A 22,728-nucleotide genomic window follows, 5' to 3' on the forward strand; every position below is an offset into this window, starting at 1 on the left:
GATGCGCATTTCTGGGTGTGTCCCCGGCTGTGATGTTGCTGGAATATTGCAAAAAGCAGCATAAAACTAAACTCACTCTCTCTCACAAGAAATATAAATGTCCTGTATTTCAAAGTAATTATCCAAATTAACAGTACATGATGTCATTACTTTACGAGACCCTCCTATTTCCTGTAATGACCCTTGAAGCTGACTGATGACGGACCCCCAGATTTGTAAGTCAATGTTAAACCCTACATACAATGGTCACAAGTCACTTCAGTGAACATTCATCTCATCAAAGCTCAGCAAACTTCTATCCACTATGGGTATAATATATTTTGGCTTTGATGAAGATTATCTGGTAAAAGTCCTTCACAGTAATGACAATGGTAAAAGATACCTGAAACAGTTCAAGATGGAATATGTCCCTGAAAAGGACACTTAAATAACTCAGGTGCACTAATTTTTAAAATAACGAAGTCCTTGTGTCAGCCATGAATGTCTTGACTTGAAAGAAGAAAATAACGTTAAGATGTATCCAGCAGACGACGTCAATTTCTCATCGAGTGAAATAACAACACAGGGCGTAACCTTCTTTGAATAGAGATTATAATCAAATTGTTATTGATCAATATACTGGAACTGAGAACAGCGAAATTCAATTTATGGCAATAGCATGTCAACAATAAAACAAATTTGAGACAAGAGAAATCCTTCAAAATAATCAACAATATTGATCACGAATGCATGATCGAAGCTTCTTTGAGAGCCGCAATCAATTGACAATCTGATTTTATTTCACAATAGCCCGAGTGTATCAAACCAGCAATTCGAAACACTTCATCACTGTATTCGTGGCAGAAAAATTCATTTGTGATACTCATATTTCCCACCAAACTGATTAATGCCCCTTTTTAAAATTGCTGACATTATCATCTGATCAACATGCCTATGCATGCAAGCTCTTCTATATTGCCTTTTCAATATCCTTTAGAATAAGAGACTGTGTTCCCTCTCAGTCATGCTTTCATTGGCTTCACTGAACATTTTCATGCTGTTCTCATCTCTTCCTATCATAAAATATTGCTTATTCTTCCACAAGGAATTACAGCATAATACAGAGTGTAAATGAAAGAGTTTATTTTCGGAAGAATAATCGAACAGCTTAACATGCAATAGGAAGAATCTTTATGAATTCATAGATTCACATCATCTTCATAGATTCAGCATAATGTTTCATTGGGATGAGCAAGGAAAACTGAATAATCTTCCTCCTTCACCTTCATCAACATTAGCAGCTCCAGTTAATGAACTGGTACCATCAACATTTCTTCAATAGTCTACATCTTGAATCAATTCTTCCTCGCCCTCAACAACAACAAATACTACCACATCTACTCCATTTACTGCAAGGACTGGTGCCATCCTCAACACAGTGAAGTTGGGCTGCATGACTAGTCAACTATGGCTGAATGACAGGAGCATTGAGTTCACTGTCATCAAGACGATCTTGTTCGCCCAGATACTTTTTAAACAGTATAGATCCAAGCGCTTCCTTTGCATGGGTAACACTGAGTCATGGCAATTGATCTAAAGTAAACACGTGTGATGTAAAGTTTGCAGAGTAAGTGAGTGACTACAGTTTGAAGACATTACTAACAATATCTTTCATATACCATGTGGGATTGAAGTCTGAAAGGATGATGGTCAGAGATGGAAGTCTGGTGTGACGCAGGTCAGAGATGGAAGTGTGTAGTGATGCAGGTCATGGATGGAAGTCTGAAGGGATGCAGGTCCGAGATGGAAGTCTGGTGCGATGCAGGTCAGAGATGGAAGTGTGGAGTGATGCAGGTCATGGATGTAAGTGTGGTGTGACGCAGGTCATGGATGCAAGTCTGGTATGATGCAGGTCATAGATGGAAGTCTGAAAGGGATGCAAGTCTGGTGTCATGCAGGTCAGAGATGGAAGTGTGTAGTGATGCAGGTCATGGATGCAAGTCTGGTATGATGCAGGTCATGGATGGAAGTCTGAAAGGGATGCAAGTCTGGTACCATGCAGGTCAGAGATGGAAGTGTGTAGTGATGCAGGTCAGAGATGGAAGTGTGGAGTGATGCAGGTCATGGAAGGAAGTCTGGTGTGATGCAGGTCATGGATGCAAATCTGGTATGATGCAGGTCATGGATGGAAGTTTCATGTGATGCAGGTCATGGATGAAAGTCTGGTGTGATGCAGGTCAGAGATGGAAGTGTGGTGTGATGCAGGTCATGGATGGAAGTCTGAAGGGATGCAGGTCAGAGATGCAAGTCTGGTGTGATGCAGGTCATGGATGGAAGTGTGGTGTGATGCAGGTCAGAGACGGAAGTCTAAAGTGAAGTGAGGCTCATCATACAATATATAATAGTGCAACATAACAGCCATATTGTAATGATTTTCTGATGAAATGCATGATTGTCCATCCACAATAGCCATTAGAACACCACAGGCTAATAAGTGGGCCTGACCATCCATTTTATTTGACTATGCTTATTTGTATATACAGCAAAAGACATTATTCGGGTGACAGAGCTGATGTGACCTACTTTATCCTGCACAATTATCAATATCTGCAAACAGGCCTTAACCACATCAAACAATGCACTGGAACATGTAGAACTCAGAGGTGTATTGATAAATGCAAACACAGAATTGATACATCTATTTGAAAAATAAATGCTTGCAAGTGACTACTTTTAAACTATATCTATTTGTAGGGAAAAACAGTCTGCTCAACTTACCATTCTTATTTCAATTAACCCATAACTGTCTTTAAAGCAATTATCCAGAAGCTGTTGGAGGTGTTTCTGGCTGAACATGACAATGATGGCACTGGACACACATTACCACAAAATAGAGTGATTAGTGAATGAGGTTACAGGGATTTACATTGAGTCCTGTTGAGGGTCCCTGGGACTCATACTCTCAATTTTCAGGGGTCCTGGACAACAAAATGGGGGTCCAGACACTTAAATATTATTATTAATAATGTTATTGGTCTTGCATATCATGATCATCACATTATTACAGTAATTGAATTGCAAATGATACCATAATCCAGCTAGTAGCAAACTCTTTGATAACTTATTGTTATTTGATTGGAATTGTTACAAAAAGTATTTGGACTTTTTCTGCATCCCTGTGGATGCGCTAATAAATTTTGTTGCGTCCATTGTCAATTTTTATGCGCATAGGACGGGTTACAACACCAACTTAACGCCGAATCAGCATTCTGGAAGCCATTCATGACAGCCAAACAACTAGACGACACATTAATGATTCAGCTGGCACTGGGTAGTGGTAAAGAAACAATGATATAATACTAGGTGCATATAGGAACATACAAGACTCAATACAATATTTACTTCTATGTATATTAGGAGGTGTATCAATATTCATGAGTTTTTCAAATCTAAGGTTTCATTAAATAACATTAAATTATGACAAGGATTCTGGGACTCTTAAAATCTGAAGACTTCAACTGAATTTCAGAAAATATAGGTCAAATTTCTGAAGTGCCTGTCCTAAATACATGGCAGAAGTGTGGTGCTATGTCAGGAAATGAATGCTTACATTTTTTATGAAAACTGTGTGAATGTCAAGTCCTATTGAAAAGGCAAGATATGCTTACCCTTTTTTCGTGAAAAACCTGATGTGATCACTGATTTCAATGGACCATACATATTACTTTCTTAGGGTTTAGCCCATTACCCCAATGGAATCTGTTTCACTGGATATTCAAGACTGGTTATCCTCTTGTATTGACATTGTTTACTTCTTGAAGTACAACTTCATACAACTTCACCAAATCTCACGAACAAAAATACATACTCTTAGCTAAAATAGAAACAAATTTAAACTATGTGGTTCTTCAGAGGCATACAGAAGTTGGTACTCAAGTATAAGACAAAATATAATGGATGTCAACTTCTTTATTGTATACACAATGTTTCAGGGCCCCGTTTCACAAAGCTCTCGTAGGCCTAAGATCTTGTATCTTTTCTCGTAGCATTCGTACCTCCAATGTTACAGTATAGCAGGTACCAATGCTACGAGAAAAGTTACGAGATCTTAGGCCTATGAGAGCTTTGTGTAACGGGGCCTTGGGCTTTTCCTTGCCCCTTCATTCAGCTGATGAAGGGGCAAGGAAAAGTCCTGAAACATTGTGTATACAACAAAGAAGTTGACATCCATAATATTTTGTCTTATAAATTTAAACTAGTTCACTTCAGGAAAACCCATGCAAATTCAACACAAATCGTGGCGACTCTTTAAAAGTTTTAACCTATAGAAATTTCAGTTGTGAACAAATAGGAACAAATTATTACAAATGGTTTCGAGCACTGTTGGTTGCATTGATTCAAACATTGTTCACAATTATCCTGCAACGACAGACGACAAGCAAGCCGTGGTTGCACGTTACTACCAGCGTGACGTCTCCCAATGGACAGTGATGAGTGGATCTGCTTACATGGGCGTGCACAACTGAGAAGCAACAGTGATGGGATTGAGCAGGATTGAGGAAGAACTGAAAGGTCAAAACTCTAAAACTCTGTCATCTCGAAGCTGGAGTTGTGGGTGTATGTGGAAAATCAATCTTGCTTTAGAAACCTGACAAACACATATATCAACTAACTGAAGGATGTTGTGCTACATACATTGAAGCTGTCTGGGTGCATCAACACAGCCAAAATACTGGGGAATATTTGCCGAACTGGGTCACTTGAATTACAGCCACTGTTACTGGTTTCTGAAACATTCTTCGGAGCTGAAGACATTCAGGGATTGTGTTTTGAGGCACATTTAGGGCATTCAGTTTGGGATACATTCAGTGATTTTAAATAACATATACTGTAAACGTACTTATTTTCGCGTGGTGCAATTTTCGCGGAATTGACAGTTTAGACTACATCGCGCGGTCAATTATTCGCGCAATCAGTAATTGCCGGAACTGCCAGCTGTCTCTTTGGCCGCCACTAATAGCAGTGAAAACAAACAGAGTGGCTTAACCTGTCAGGCGGCGTTTATTGCTTACTCACAGGAAATCCCTATCTGTGCGATATACTAGTACACAGTAATCCGTTTACTCACGGAAGAGATGAAAAACATCAGTCTTATGTTCCGCGAATTCTGACGATCTGACGAATTAACTTCTACTGTATATGAAGCTCTTTGTGATTTCAAACAAGCCGGGTTGTTGTGAATGAGATGATTGAGTGTTAAGTGACTATTCGCTTCATGATGTACTGGTAAATAAAATCTTAATGAATAAATAAAATACTGCTGTATTATTTCTTTCCGAAGTCGTTTCATGGTAATCTGTTTTGTATCAAACCATCTGTCATGTGACCAATTTCCATGGCGGCCACAACACACATTGCTGTTTTCGCTAATTCGCGATGGGATTTGGCTCATTATTTAATTATGTTTTGGGAAATCCATTACAGCGACAGTTAAGTATGATTCTTTATGCTACTATCAGTCGCCATTTTAAGAAGATTTCTGTCTTCAAACTTGATGTGTTATGGTAACAACTCAAACTAGACTGAATGAATGACAGGTTTATTGGTGTATAAATTTTTCGCACTAAAACTCAGGGCGAAAAGCCGAAAATAAACTGAATGAATGTTTACAGGTTTATTAGACTTTCTCAGCAAAGTATAGAATCTAGTATTGTTTCGAGTCGCATTTGGGAACCAAATCAGAGTCAGGCACCTTTTCGCAGCACACAAAGTCAACTGCCTGATCAGCCACTGCAGCTTCCACAATGGGACTCAACCCAACAGCTACTAGATGACTTGTGATTTTGTTTGGGGACAAATTCAAGGCTTTCAGTTTGCTGACTTGGTTGATACAGGTATCCCAAATGAATAGATCGATGGTCATGGTGGAATGTCTGGTCCAGACACAGGTATCCCAAATGCATAGATCGATGGTCATGGTGGAATGTCTGGTCCAGACACAGGTATCCCAAATGCATAGATCGATGGTCATGGTGGAATGTCTGGTCCAGACACAGGTATCCCAAATGCATAGATCGATGGTCATGGTGGAATGTCTGGTCCAGACACAGGTATCCCAAATGCATAGATCGATGGTCATGGTGGAATGTCTGGTCCAGACTTTATTTACAGACTGGGGTCATATAACTCGAATACTACTTAACATGAAACAAACAAACAATTCATTTTCCAAGGTTACAACACAGATTCACAGTTCACAGATCTACCAGCAAGAGTCCCAACTGACTGAAGTATCTGAATGGCAGATGCACACAGGTATCCAGGCTTCATACTGCCCAGGGATCATACTAACACATACTCAGGGGTGGAAATAACTTGCCCTGATAATTTTTCCACTATACCGTCCATTTTCTTGTTGATTTTTTAAATAAACAACATAATTAATATTGGAAAGTCAACTGGACACCAGTACAGTGTGATATACAAATTTGCTTGCCCAACAAAAAACCCACTGGACTCAGGCGTCGTGCAATGTGTTATTTCCACCCCTGATACCAAACATTTCTCTACAGCCGGGCTACAAAAATCCAGACATTCAGGAAAGAAATAATGTAATGTTTAATAATCACTATGTAAAATTCAACAAGATTCAATGCCACTATTTCAAACTAAACAAGATTAAATGCCACTATATCAAATTCAGTTTCAATGCAGATTACTCTCAATGCAACCAGCGAATGGGTGAAAACATCACAAGATACGTGAAAAGGAACTCCGTCAACTGCACACAACATTTTCCTCATTGGTGCTCATTCTCTTGAAATTCAAGATACTTCCATAGATCTGAGCCAACAACTGTTGTTTTCTACCAACCTATATACATCATTTTCTGTACATTCTGTACCATATTAGTAGACCATTCCAATCTGTGCTTACAAGCCGGGGAAAGAATTTTACTATACTCGGGCTTCAGACAAGCGGCTAAAGTCACCAACTGTCAAAAGATGATTCCACAGATTATCATTCCAGCAAATTAGGCTTACTCTTCTCGTCAAGACTTTCAAAAAACACTTTCCTGAACACTTAATGGTCACACACAAAAAACACCCATTTTCTACTAAATTAAGTTGAAATCTATTCATGCATCTTTCCTTTCTAACATAACAGCATGTTTTGCTGCAACATTAGATGTAAAATATGACAAAAAAGCTGATAACAAAGGCTAAAAATGGCAAGATTCTTCATTCATTCCGCGTACGTGGAGTGATTGCAGCATCTTAACTCTCCACAGAATAATTGTATTGGATAAAAGGGCTGCAGAATGGCTTTCCATCAGCTTTGGACGAGGATCTTCATGCATGACAAATATTAGCATAGCTGAGGGCTACTTGATTTTTGTCTCATAGACAACGACAATGCAACAAAGGAGTTTTTTTCACTTGTTTGTGAAGGTATTGTCAGAGATTGAAGATCAAAGATAGGGGAAGGAGATATACAAGGGGGATTGATGGGGGTCTGGTTATGAAGAACAGTTGACAGAATCTATAGTTGTGCCTGTGCTGACAATGCCACTTCTTCTTTGACATTCTGGAAGATGTCAGCTTCCATTATTTTATGCTTTCAGAAACTGCTTAAAAACTTAAAATCATCCCTTATTGCAGCCTTTATCATTATAAATATCAAACCTTTGTCATAAGAAAAATCTGATTTGTGACACCTGTCAAAACATCATTGTTTAAGGAGGAAAAGACTTCACTTTGTAAAATTGTTGATTATTAGTCAATCAATTTCTTTTATTCAGGGTACAGAAGAGGCCACAGGCCTATAGTACAATACAAGTGTGTACAGTTACATGGTATTTAAAACAAATTTTCTACTGTTGAACCCATGATAGATGTACATTGATAGATTTTTAACAATTTGTAGATTTGTTGCTTTCAACAATAACCTTAATTTATATTCAGTGATTGATGAGGTAAAATGGGGTCACTTTGACAATAATATCTAGCATTTGAAACTGAAAGTTTCATTAGGCACTGTCTACTAGTCATGGACAATTACCTGTCATCATGATCATCTAACTGACCTGATGATCACGATGTGCCCAGACCTGATTCAGCCTTGATGATCATCATCTAGCCCTGATTCAGCTGCTGTGATCATCAACTTGCCTTGGTCATCTTCAACTAGTTCTAAGTATCATGAATTACACTAGATGAACAAAACTACTATCCCTTGTCCCTGATGAACATTACTACAAGTATATAATCTTCCAAGAAGCAACTCAACTGCAAGTATCTCAACCACTGCTCAATAACATTTATTAGTCTCTCTTAAAAATACAGGAGCACATAATATCATAAACATTCGCCCCATTCTAGTCTCAAACCTTCACAGCTATAGCTGCCTATACACATCCTCAAGTAAGAGCCACAAGAGTTCCTCATATTCCAGGGGCTTATTTTCGTTAACCATATTCATGTCAGTATTTTGGGAACAATATGTCCACATTCATTACTTCAGTTCTGAGGCAGGGACTAACGCCGAAGGGGTCGTTGTCGGCACGGGTACTACAGATATGTACCCCAGGTACGTTTCTGTATACAGAAACGCACCTTGGCCATAATACGAATACAGAAACGTACCCTAGGACGATTCCATTCCCAATGTGTCGTATTCTTGACCGGAACTGTCATACTGTTGTATTAGATACATTTGATTGCGTTATGTAAGTATTGAAAATACACAGTAACGGATATTTCGCGATGCACATGAATACCACTTGGAATCAGTTGAACAGGAACAACTACATACAGTTTCGGTTTTTGATTGCGGGAATATGGACTCGTCGGCCTTATAGGGTACCGAGTACGTTTCTGTATTTTGACTTTGTTTAGGGTACATATCTGTATACAGAAACGTACCTGGGGTACGTATCTGTAGTACCTGTGCCGACAACGACCCCTTCAGCGGGACTAACATGTTTTACATCACTGAGCCCTTCCACCACTATATAACACTTATTTATCTTGTATCTACCACAGATGTGCTAGATTCACTCATATTCCCTTGTCCAGTCCCCACATAGGATATCTGTTTCTTCACAGCAAGACCAGCATAGTTTGCAGGTAGGGATGACCATTGGGACAATGCAATGGTAGCTACTCTATTGCAATAGGACTGCAATAGTTGTTGACTGCAATAATATTGTGATCATAGTGAACCAACTTCAATACTTCATAATAATTTTAATCAATGTCACAAAAAAACCCATCAAAGTATTCCTGCAAAGTTAGCCATTTTCCTCCCTGTTGCCGCCCAAACCAAAGGGAAGTAACTCTAATCTGAAGTAGTCCTAATCCTAAAAATGTTTAAAAAAATGCACACGTTTCAAATTTTATATTTATTACAAACTGCAACCATTAAAACCATAAATTGTTATGCTATCGACAATACTATTAGCATTCTTAAATTCCTTATCAATACAGCACTATCGTAGGGCAAACAGTTCAAGAGATCAATGTACTGTTACACTTTTAGCTGCTGGGGCCCAGTCCTAACCCCACAGGACTAATGATAACAAGGGTATGATACAATACATAATATGATATCCCTCACATCCAATAGGTTTATTTAACTACTTACCCCCGGTACATAATGCCTTGAGCAGAAATGGAGAACATAATGATTTCAGTACAAACTGAATATTGACTGATCCCATGACAGAGTTCATATAACACAAAGGCTGTATTTGAAGCTAGGTTATTCTGTTAACGGAAATTGCATCAATAATTGAGTCTGAGCAAGGGAAACCAGTGGTTGACAGCTAAATAATCAATCTGTAAATAGTCAAGTCTGGACCAGACAATCCAGTGATCAACAGTATGAACATCGATCTACACAAATTTGTGTTGTGTCATTATTTTGTTGATTTCTTTACATATGTACAATGGTACACTGCTGAACTTCACCTCCTATATGTATATATTCTAACAAAATACAAATACATATTAATGAGAAAACAATACATTATCATACACTAGTCACAGACTTAGAGTTTTAATATCCAATTAACTGACTGACCCAGTGTGCACATTAACACCATTGGGTTCCCAAGTTCACAGATTTGTTTTTAATCTAGTTCCATGTGAATGATGCAGAAATATTTGCTTCATATCTATCAGTTTTATTCGCTTCCAACTGAGAACCAATGATCTAAGTTAAAACAAGTCCTTATACTAAAACATTTTTCTCCCATGAATACAACACGTGTCACAGTGATGAAAATGGTGAATTACCTCCCCTGCACACTCACTCACAAACTAAACTGTCCCTGATTAAATTGGCAAACTGCTGGCATAACATTTGCAACATACTTCCTGCAATGTTGTTTCTTGAATTAATAATGTGAGGTGCCATTCTCCAGAAATGTATGACATTTTGAATATGAAATATATCTAGGGTGAATAAGCCTTTGTTTCATTGATCTATTATTTTTCTATGAGTGTGAAAAATGAACTAGGTGTAAATAGGGCTACCTGTGGTATTCTTACTAATTCAGACTAAAGCATACATAAGACATACCTGCAACAAAGTTGGTAAAAAGGTGTGCAGTTAGATAAATTCATTATCTACCATAGATGGGACTACCATAGATGGTGCTAACATAGCTGCTAACAACCTGTTTCCAACTCAATACTGGCATATAATACATGTAAGTATTCAGACTATTCAGGGAATCACAGCAACAGCACAGTCATGCAGGTTTAATCAATGAACAATGCAAATGGCAGACTTTCTAGAACCTTCCAAGGTAAGGGAGTAATCTTTTAATGAAAGAATACAAGAGAGGCATTATATTATAGTGTGTAAGTGATCAGGTAAATCAGTCAGTATCTCCATCCTTCACCCCCCAACCACCAACCACCTGGCTCCCACCCCCACCTTGCCATTTCCCCTTCCATTACATGATAAGCACACCTATTTGACATTAATACCTGGCATTTGTCCAATATCCCAGCTTATCAGTTGCGTATGGGGAGAACATGTAACAATAGAAGTTGAGATATTTTTGAAAACATTCATGTGAAAGGGAGATGTCCTGAAGGCTTTTATTTAGTGATAAATCAGATTTCAACAGAGACACTCTAAAGCTCTGCTTGTCTGTCAGTAACATTATTAATTTAAAAGCTGACAATGTTAACAATTTCAAAAAATTATTACTCACATTTCAGGACCATGGCATGCTTGAGAGGTGCCAACAGTGTAAAATGTCAGCTCTATTTCAGTTTTCTTGTACATGAAGCAATAACAAAACCAAAATACTATCTCATCGGATAAGGATGACGTTTTATTGCTAATTTCATATTTTCAATGAGTAAATTTCTTATCTCCTGTTCATTCACTTGAAGCAATAAACAAAAAATTATATATTCCAAAGAAAGTGCATCTTCTACAGAGGACTTTCTTATATTTGCTTCAGCATCTGGAGAATATTTTTAATGAAACTAATAAAATTCTGTCTCATATGTTTCCATTAAAATAAAAATATATAATCAAAATGAAGACAATGCCCTTCAGTGGGCCGAATTTACCATAAACCAGTTACCTTCACAAAGTTCATTCATTAACAGCACTCACAATGTCACTACAATGAAGTAGTAGTCTGTCTCACAGTCCCTGAACCACATTATTTTCCCTACTGCCAAGCCCTCTGCAGTGTTAAAGCCCTAAATAAAGCAAGTCTAGATTTCCTCAGGTTCTGAATCTCTGGTCTCCCTAGGGCTCCTTTTCAATATAAATGGGCTTGTTTGTTACTATCAAAATTACATATATATATTCAGAGACTAAGCCTTAGCCTAATGAAGTAGGTTCTGGTTCCTTAATGTTTATCGCTAATATAAAATTATAGGGACCCTTATACTAACTTTAACCTGACCAAATGAAATAGATCAAGTACCCTGAGTCTATTTCATTTGTGACACTGCACACTCCTAAACCATCTGTGACATTTTGAAACCTCCACCTACCATCTCGACCAGGATATTTATCATGGCGGTTTCATTATATTTGATCTACAAAGTAAACATCTTCAGGACCGAAGAGCTCCATAAATCAGACAGAACTGCATTAAAGACAAGGCAATTCCCTGGGTCACCTGTTCCAATACATCCCTCCCTCTAGTCATATGTACAAACACCCATCAACTGACCTATTCTATTCCTGGAATGCTGCAGCAAATGCTGTCCGTGTTAACTTGTCAGATTAATTCTATCCTTTTACGGCTTACATCAAATCTATGAACATAACAGCATTCCTACCAGTTTAAACATCTTAACACTGCTACGAAGAGTTGTTCTTTGAAATGTTTTTGACAAAATTATTTTAAAAAATTCTGCTCAATTTTCACTCCCAGCTTTGTCAATGAAGCCACGACACCTGGAGTTTTGGTAATGTTTTACTTTTTCACAAAACAGCCCTGTTAATATTCTTCAGAAAACAGTGTTTGGAATATACTAAAGTTCATTCATTCCACAAATCCTAAAATTGCAAAACATGGCATTCTCTAGACTAGAACAAACAGTCTTAACTGGGCATCAATGATGCGAAATTTCAAGGGACATTTCAAGATAAAATTAACCTTTCAAACAAGGAACTGGCTTAGACAAACTGAACGCACAAATATTTAATATCGCCAACGCAATTTAAGCCTAGCACCCACAGCCTGGTGATGAGTGCATGTCTTATCAGGATTTGGTTGTCTAAATACGAGGCCATTGTCAGTGTCAGCCAACACTTTTTACCTGACATTTACTGCAGTTTGGTGCAACCAACTGAAACAGACACTCAGATGAATAAAATGTACCTGTCCGTGGTCTTATCTTTACATTGAATATATGGTAAGTGACATTTTCAAGCATATTAACTATGAACATAAAATAGTACAAAAATACATTTTCTCAAAATTAATCATTTGAAACCAGATTTCACAAAAAATGGTCTGAAATTTAATTTGCCTTGATGAAATATGGCTAGTTATATTTGTAAAAATGTTATTTTTATTAAACATTTAAATCATGTATGTCAGGTGTTTACTTGGTTTTATTTATTTACTTATTTTGTTTAAATTGAGAAAACATGTAAATCATTTGCAGATAAGATTAAATCTGTATAATATGTATATCATATCCATTCAAAAGAATCCAGTGACAATTTCAAGTTTGAAGCATTTTCCAGTAACCCACATAAGTGGTAGTGTGTGGTCCTGTGCGTATAGCTCAGTTGAAGTTAAGCAACCTCAGACAGTCCTTGGATGGGTGACCTTGGACTCCAGAGTTTCTTGGACTTCCGTCCTGCCCCACCACGAAGCACATGTGATACATGTGGTCTCACCTATGGCAAGTGAGTTTGTTCAAATTTGCCTCTGTTCACCCATCAGAAAATGGGTACCCGGTTGGATAAAGTCATGTGACTATAACCTTCTAGCGCCTAACAGGCAGCTTGGGTTATCCGGGGTAATAACAATCAGATTCTGATTACAGCGTCCAGTGAGCAACTAGTCACATAGATACTAGGCGCTAAATAAACGAATCATTATCATTATTATTATCAAGGGCTTGTTGGGAGGTGACTGAATCGTCAACTTGGTGACTCGGTTGATGCATAACTGCATAGATTGATGCTCATGATGTCAATCACTGGACTGTCTGGTCATGACTCACAGTGTTACAATACACACAAATGAACATTCAAGAGCAAGGAAATTACAAATCAACCACATACTAAATCAAATATACCAGAAATGATCATTTTCTTAATCTTGTTACATAAACATTACTCACACTGGTTCTCAACCAAAAGACTTGTTTCCCTGGCAAAATAAGTTTGCTAATCAGGATATAATATTTACCTTGCAACAACAGCTGAATGATTTCAAAAGCACATACAAGTAATGTTTTAAATCTGCTAATCACAATTAGTGAGTGAGTGAGTGAGTATAGTTTTGTGCCGCTTTTAGCAATATTACAGCAATATCACGGCGGGGGACACCAATGGGCTTCACACATAGTACCCATGTGGGGAATCGAACCGGTCTTCAGTGTTAACGAGTAACCACTTTAACCACAAGGCTACCCTACTGCCCCTAATAACAATTAGAACAGCAAGAATAAACTTCACATACATAACATTTATCTCAGAATGAAACCCACACCAACAAATCCATAAACTACCCACTGTGCCATGGGCACTTCAAAAAGTGGAAGCATCAGTGAAACTGGATTTATGCTGCTTTCCGCAATAATTTTGGCCATATCACTACAGCAACCACTAGTACTGGGATTTGCATATTGTACCCATGTGGGGAATCAAATCTCAGCACGACAAGCCAACACATGGAGCGCAAGGCTACCCCCTCCACCTTCAATCTTTTGACAAAACCTTCATATTATCTACACGGCAATGGCAAATATTGCTACATCATATGAAATTCTGATCCACTTAACCTCAGGCATTTTATCTGCTATCTAACATGATCAAAAAAATACTCAACTCGTTTCCTCAAAATCTGACACAAGCCATTAGAAGCAGATCAAGATGTTTAACTTGAAAGTTTTTCTGAGAGTTGAATGTGATTAATCAATGGAGTTGATGGGCATCTCCCAGGCAGGGAAAGCTGGCTGTATTTGTTCAGATGATAGGATCAGCCCGCTAGGTATTGTTTGTGTGATAAAATCGCACCAATACGCTCCAGAGCTCATCACTCTTTGTAGGACAAGGCTTAATATGACAGTGTTTTTGTGGTGAAAGAAGACGCTTCTATACCATGAGGGTTTGAAGTTTACTTCTGTCCACCAGTGTACCTTGGAAATAAGGTCAACGTCACCAAAATCGACTGGTGTCTGCGTAATCCCCCAATGTAGGCTGTCACCAAATTTGAAGACATTGAGTACAACAGTTCATGAGATGTCGTGTTAACAAGAATTGGGACGTATGGACAGACGGACAGATGCCGCTGAATACATAGTCCCCCGTTGCGGCGGGGGACAAGAAGAAAATCGGCCGGTATAGAGGAAAAATTATCAGGGCAAGTGATTTTATATGTGCCACTGTACCGGTGTACACTAGCAATTTTAAAGTTATTTCCACCCCTGAGTCCTGCAAATTACCACAAGGAAGAGGAAGCATCTGCACACTAGTTAAAAGTACACTTATCATCTGAATAATGAGTGTGGCGTTAAACAACAAACAATATTGATCATCGAGATTGATAATAGTTTACAAAATATCAATTGATTTTTTTTTTTAAATATTGGAGTAGTAACTAAGAGCAAAAATTCAACAAGAAGTGCAAAGGGTATTGTAAGGGGTTGGGGGTGGTTGTTAGGATGTTTGCTGTCCCATCCCAACCATCAGAAGTCGATGGAAATCTTTCTCGTTTATCATTTTTTCAAGTTACACTGGCAAATTGTGGAGACGTAAACTTTGCTAATTAACCGGCTTGTCAGTCATGACAGTTTAGAAATCTACAGCACCAGGCCAAAAGTGTTGCAAGAAAAATGGCTGCTGCTGTATTTGCGCTGATATGGCCTTCAGGTATTTGGATAATTTTTTTTACACTGTTTACATCCAAAATTAATTTTGGTATAGGATCATATTTTAGGGGTTACTATTTCACATAGCACCTAAAGAAGTAGGTGGAGCAAATGACATCCTGTTTACATTAAAGATGAAATCATGGCTGCTGTCAGAAGAGAATTGACTCCCAGGTTGAAAAAAAAATGTTAACACAGTGTATGAAATAAGGCCCCTCCGACCGCCCCAGACGGGCAAAATTTCTATCGGAGAGCCCGAATTTACAGCTAGCCAGCCCGATGGTCTGGTAAATTTTTTAGATGTTCCATACATCTGAGTAAATTCATCATATTTGGTCTGGTTAAATCCATTTTGGGCTGGTAACATTTTGAAGTTACCAGCCCTGATGTCTAGCTGGATTTTTGGCTTATTTCATACACTCGTTAACATTTTTGAAACAGTGGAGAAAAACATTGCAACATTGCTAAGATTTTGTGGATACATGAATCTACTGTCTCTGTGAGTCTGGAAGAAATTTTTTGTGCCTGTGGTTTATTAGAAAACAAGGCTAGAAGTGGGAGGGCCAACTTGTCTAACCAGAGAAGTGATCGGAGACTTTGTTGTAGAGTGCAAGGTAATCGTAGGCAGTCTGGACAGATTTCTGACTGTAACCCCTGTTTTTTATCATTAGTATTATTGAGTTCATATCCGCTCTGATGCATACTAACCCTAACCTAACCCTAACCTTCAATTTGTATTTTTACTACAACACCAATTTACACTTTAACATTTCAAGTGGAGGTTGCGGGCGGAACTATAACGGCAGTCTTTGACAGATTTGACTAATGAATTCAATAATGTATATATTTAAGCAAGTATTACTAAAGAAACCGAAAGAAGCTCAAAGCACCCCAGGATCTCATACACCTTGTAACTAGGATCTTGCAGAGCCTGACTCCAGTGTAATATATTTATTATACCAGTCAATCACAGAGATTGAGGAGTGTAGGGATTCAGAGAGGTTATATCACCAAACACTAATCAAAACAAGGTAAGAAAAATATTATTTTAAAGCCGTTTTCAATGCTTAAAAATTTCATGTGACAACCTCTGCTTTGAGCGGCGTCCATTTTTCTTGCAACACTTTTGGCTCAGTGCTGTGTGTCTACTTTCTGTCATTTCTAGATTTTAGTTAATCCAAAAGAATAATTACTGTGCGCAAAGGCAGAACCAACAATGCTGCACGGTAATTGTTATATTAAACTCTATTAAACGTCTATGCAATCGTAAAATTTCCTAAATCCTCTCTCGGCCCAAAATTTACAACTTACGTCTGTTATGTCTTCAAGTTCAACTGATTTGGAACGAGATTATGATATGTGACGTCATTCTACTTCCGGAAATACGTATATTAAGCAGAAGACGCCGAACGTTAGAGCGAGAAGAATGCAACATTAACACCAAATAAGACGTGACATTAAATTACACGGATGTACATTAGCAAATACCATGTCATGGAACATGCTTGCGTAAGTATTTTGGAATATTCATTTATATTTTAGTAGATTTAATGCATAAAACAATCTATTAAACGTTCGCTTGAATCGACTAAACACTGTGAAATTTGATGCATGCCAAATTTTCGTGTGAGCAGCTGATCAAGTTCAACTGATTTGGAGCGAGATTATGATATGTGACGTCATTCTACTTCCGGAAATACGTATATTAAGCAGAAGACGCCGAACGTTAGAGCGAGAAGAATGCAACATTAACACCAAATAAGACGTGACATTAAATTACACGGATGTACATTACCAAATACCATGTCATGGAACATGCTTGCGTAAGTATTTTGGAATATTCATTTATATTTTAGTAGATTTAATGCATAAAACAATATCGGAATCGACAACACATTTTCTGATGACGTAATCACCTGTAGATCGCGGGACAATTCCAGCCGATTTCTGGAGCGAACTATTGTTAAATCTTAAGATAATAAATTAAATTGATCTTATGACTACAATATACAGTGGAATCTATTACGTACAGGCCTGTGACAGACTCAGTTGTCCGGATTATAAAGCAGACGTGATTAGTCAACTTTTGTCCGTTACCGTAGACACTGCCATGATGAGTTACCTCCTTTGAGGACAACGGTAATTTTACTAAAAATGTTTTGAAAAAGAATGGAATATTAACTCTGTGAATTCGTGTGCCGCTCCGATATTTCGGTCTGCATTATTTACAGCAACCATATCACATTGCGTCTACTCACGTCTCAAAAGGAAGTGTAGTTGACAAAAAATGGATACGCATACATATTTTGTTTCGCTAAAGGTCATATTTAATGTAGCTGGACGATCACATGTCAACAAACTTTTCGAGGTGCAAATCTAGCGAGATGTTATGTTATCGGTTATATTTTAATTAAATCACCGGTACTGTAGGGGGACGTGTGCAAAACATGGAACTCGACGCGTGCACAGCTGATTGCTATTTCCGTATTTTCTCTGTATACGCGACAATTACACATGGTAATCTAATCCCTGCATATAAGACAATGCCTTGCAAAACAAATTTGACCTGAATATGTAAACAATCTTGTTATGTATGTTTTTAATTTCAAATTTGGCATTATTACTGACAAAGTCGTTGTTCTCTTGTTTGTTCAGGCGAAGCGATACCATGTCGTTTTGGACCGCAGATCAAATTTTGTTATGTAAGGAATAATTTGCTTGTTTGTTTTTTTCAGGTCTGGCAACCACTGAGAAGTAAAGAAATGATGTTTCTTTTACAGAAAATGTATGTGCTTTAGCCCAAAGAAGCCCCCAACCGAAACCACCAATGTGAGCGATTTTCACGATTTGGTCCACTCAACTCCTCCAAGGAAATGTAAGTTTTCATGTAGAAATCTGTTCCAGTGCAAAGCGGATGTTGATGCATGTTTCCCCAATTTTTTCTTGAAAGAATTACTGCTCAAAATCCCTCTTTACCATTATTTAAAAATTAGAAATTATATTCATATAGACACTCATCTGATTCTTGAAAGTTGTTTTTAAAGATAAGAAACGTTTGAGCACATTTTTATTTTATATTCAAAAACTTCAATGGTTGCTTGTTGCATTTATATGTCACAGATCTGTCTTGAATGCAGTAAATAGTTCATATAATTGTTGAAAGTTGTCCATAATCCAAATATATTACATGATTTGACACTTATGTTCAGAGTATACTTGAAATGAAACCTCACACAAAGAGGATCATACACAGAAAAAGTTAAATCAGTCGCTTCATTGTCTAACCATTTTTCAGTTTCAGCACTGGCCCCGGATGTTTCCCATCTGTTTCAGAAATATCTTAAGAAAATATAGGAATGTACAATTAAACAGGTGGACAAGACAGTTGCAATCACATCAGCACCGCTAAGACCAAATAAAAAATAGCTACACGTGTCAGCTTGGAATCATTGTGAAAACAGGGATTTACCTTGAGTATTGTATTTGAGGGTCCCTGGCATTTCCACTGTATCTACCTATCGGTATATTCTCAACCAGTGTATTTATGTAAATTTGTATATGGGCTGATGGTGTTTGATACAATAAAACACCTTTGACTTGACTTACTCTTACTCTTAATTTTCAGGGGCCCTGGGCTACTTAAATATTATTATTAATACTACGTTCTAATATTGTTGTAATTCAGTTACTGGTATTGTATCATGTATCATGAAGTAAAATTGCAAATGATACCGTAACCCAGCTAGTAGCAAACTCGGTGATAACTTAAATAAAATTAACACAGAGGTTTAATGATAGACAGATTTATTAGAATCTGAAAAGAACCACATAAACAATTACACTGTAATGTTTCATGCTAAATAACACTGCCTAGTGTCAAAAACCAAAAAAATTTCAAATCAAAACGAAACAACAAATTCTTGGAATAGCAATTTGATCACGCAAACTGTAACTGTAAGAATATACGAATATTATTGTTACTTGATCGAAATTTTTACAAAAAGTATTTGGACTTTTCTGCGTCCCTGTAGAGCTAAGAAATTTTCATTGCGTCCGTCGTCAATTTCTATGTGTATAGGGCCTAAAAGAAATGTTGTGGTTCCGATTACCCGACCGACCCTTGAATTCTGGTGCCGACCCTATTTTTTTAAAGAGGTATGAATAAAATAAGCTTTCGGATACTACAAAGAGGTGTAATTGGAACCACAACATTTTTTTTATTTGACCTAGGACGCAGGAATTTGTGTCCTGTAAAGCCCTGTGAAAATGATATGGACTAATATGTTTCACAGTTTGAAATAGATACAAATGACAAATGAAAGGTAAAGAAAATTCTTTCCCTGAAATGAACTGTCGGAGGCCCATGTACCCTAGACAGCTGCAATCACATCAGCACATTATTTCCTCTGACAGTTTACTTGTAACTAGAATTGCACACCTAATGATTTTATGTTCTTGAACATAGCGGAGTCCCAGCTCAAATGAATTTTATCTTCATGCATTGTGGCATTTGTGCTGTTCTTTAAACCCTTGTTTCCAATATTTAATAAATGGATGGGCTTTTGATTTTTCTGTCAAACGTATGTTCAGTTCCACAATGTACAAAAAGTACGAAATACTCATCCAAAATATCTAGCAACACATTGTAGGAGAAACAGTCATAACAATTTGTTTAAAAGAAAATTATTATGTAGTGGGTGCCACGATTTATAATCCACTACGACTCTTCGTGGAGAGGAGTAGTATTACATACTTTAATCATGTGGCACATCCATCATGTTTTGCATATAACATGTAAAAAAAAACAAGAGAGATTTAATCTTTGAAACAGCCATCACATTTCTCAAAATTCCTCATTTTCTTTACCAAATGTGTATTTTTCAACATCATAATGGAGCTTTAAAACTTTTTGGGAGATGGATAAAATTTAATGCTTTGAGCATGCATTTACATTTTGACTTTTCATGATATACACACAGTGTCACATCTTGCTGACAAAAATGTTCGGAATGTCTGCATTACACGTAAGTACACTAAATCTAATTGTCCAGCACTGAGATAAATAGCCCAAGATCACTAATGCCCCTAATACCAAATTTTATTTTCACAAAGTGTCAAGTAAAAAAGATACCGTTAGCAACAACCTTCTCACATCTGCTTTCCTAGTGTCATTACATACTGCAATGGGCTGTCGTACACGTATATAGTAAGTGTTTATTAGTAACTGACTATTTTCACCGCACCACCCTTATATCCACCAATCAAGGTTACACGAGTGCATTTGTTTATGATTGTGAATAGCTTATTGACATGTTAAAATAGTCAGAGTTACGAGAGTGTGTTTTTTGTAATTTGTAATAACATTGGTTAGGTGGTAATAATTATGAGGCACAATGTTTAAAGTTTTGAGTGTTGGTTGTGGGTCACATTTTGAGTCATATATGTTCAGTGGCAACAGTATTTTTGCGGCACGCCTTTATGATAGCGCTCCAGAATTACCTCCCTTGACCGGATGTTTGTGTTGACATCGTCATGTCATATGTTCAACATGTTTCGTGAAAGATCTAAGTGTTTAATGATAAAGCCATGCTTTGCTGGAAAGTTCGAGAATCTGTGTCAGTATATATAAAGGCTGGCTGTTGTGTGGTGCGACACATAAGACTGACACACGGAATTACATGGATCTTTCACTGGAGTTGCCCATCGTTGTTTGCCTTTGTCACATCATCGTCTGACCCTGACACTTCGTGCCTGACTGTTTTCATTTGTAAACAAGCTCCATTTACAATATCTGATCTCACTGTGATTACCAAGACTCTGGTGAGTTAATATTTTATATATGTGACCCATAACTTTGGATTTGTGACTCAATTGCATTGTATTAGAAATCTGTATTGTGATTCATAGTATCTTGCTCATTGTTTGTTCAATATATTATTGAATATTTTAATGTGTTATATTTTGCTGGTTCAAAGGGGATTCTTAAACCTTTTGTCACGGCAATTATTTAACCGTAACATCAGTCATAACAACTTTTCATATTTATCTTCCGCAGTATTTTCTTCCAGATGAGGCACTCTTCAACCCTTGTAGCAGGAATCTCGCCGTGGTTATGATACAGTCGGTGCTTTGATCCAAGAAAATTCATGTCTGGTTATGATACGTGGAGTGAATTATGATTCATAGGCTTACGAAGATCCCAACACCAGTTCCTTGACTGACTGTCAGTGTCAGCGAAATTGATGGCACAGGAATCAAGGTCAGGGATTGGGAAAGGGCCATTTTGCACATTAGAATAAAAAATGGCCCATTAAAATTTTGAAGTTTACTATTGATACAAGGGCATTGGCCCATTCAAAATTCAGAAAATGGCTAATAATCCTGAAAATGGCCCACTGTCAAAGTTCTCCATCCCAATCCCTGAAGGTGCAGAATGTCATGTGAACATTAAAGCGTATTTGTTATTCAGAAGGTTAACTGAAGTTCCACACAAGTTTGTTGTTATTTTTGAAATGTAAGCAAAGATTTGTTGACAACAATGCATGCTTTAACGTAAAAACTTACTGGGAACTAGATGACCTAACACAGTCGATTGTGTGATCAGATTAAGATTTTGTCCCCAAGTTTGTGACGTAATGTATTACTATGCGCATATTTGTGATATCTCTGCACATTCCACAAAGTTTAGTTTCATGATTTGCGGCAATTGAAATAGCATTTCTTCAAAAATATTAAGTAAGAATGACATTGGGCGCGGAGAGTCCTTCGATGGGTGACAGTGTTAGGCAGCTTGACTCCTGAGAGTTTCTTGGACTTCAGTCCTGCCCCACAACGAAGCACATGTGATACATGTGGTCTCACCTTAGGCAAGTGAGTTTGTTCAAAATTGCCTCTGTTCACCCAGCAGAAAATGGGTACCCTGTGGAATAAGGCATGTAACCACTAACCTTCTAGCACCTCACAGGCAGCTTGGGTTATCCAGGGTAATAATAATCAGATTGTTTCGACGCTTTGAGCATGTATTGTGCATGGAGAAATGCGCATGATATATGGATATTATCAGAAATAGGTTATTACCCTCGTGTGTTTTGGGGTGGTTAATATTATGCATTAGGAATAATCACTGTGTATTTAGCTCACCTAATACTAATGCAGG

General features: G+C 37.6%; 1 protein-coding gene and 2 long non-coding RNA genes across 3 annotated transcripts in view; 1 reads left to right on the forward strand and 2 right to left on the reverse strand.

Moving 5' to 3' along the window:
* Positions 1–22,728, reverse strand: part of LOC124256235 (inactive phospholipase C-like protein 2) — a 222,722-nt gene that overhangs the window by 180,792 nt on the left and 19,202 nt on the right.
* LOC124256238 lies at positions 71–20,952 on the reverse strand. The gene is made up of 3 exons (XR_006892857.1): positions 20,569–20,952; positions 8,987–8,998; positions 71–81 (listed from the first exon to the last, which is right to left on the reverse strand). It is a non-coding gene; the product is annotated as an uncharacterized LOC124256238 (long non-coding RNA).
* Positions 17,272–19,154, forward strand: LOC124256241. The gene is made up of 3 exons (XR_006892859.1): positions 17,272–17,395; positions 18,308–18,447; positions 18,868–19,154. It is a non-coding gene; the product is annotated as an uncharacterized LOC124256241 (long non-coding RNA).

The sequence above is a fragment of the Haliotis rubra genome, unplaced genomic scaffold, assembly GCF_003918875.1.
Source record: "Haliotis rubra isolate DU_JTF1 unplaced genomic scaffold, ASM391887v1 Scf620, whole genome shotgun sequence".
In the NCBI taxonomy this organism is placed as follows: domain Eukaryota; kingdom Metazoa; phylum Mollusca; class Gastropoda; order Lepetellida; family Haliotidae; genus Haliotis; species Haliotis rubra.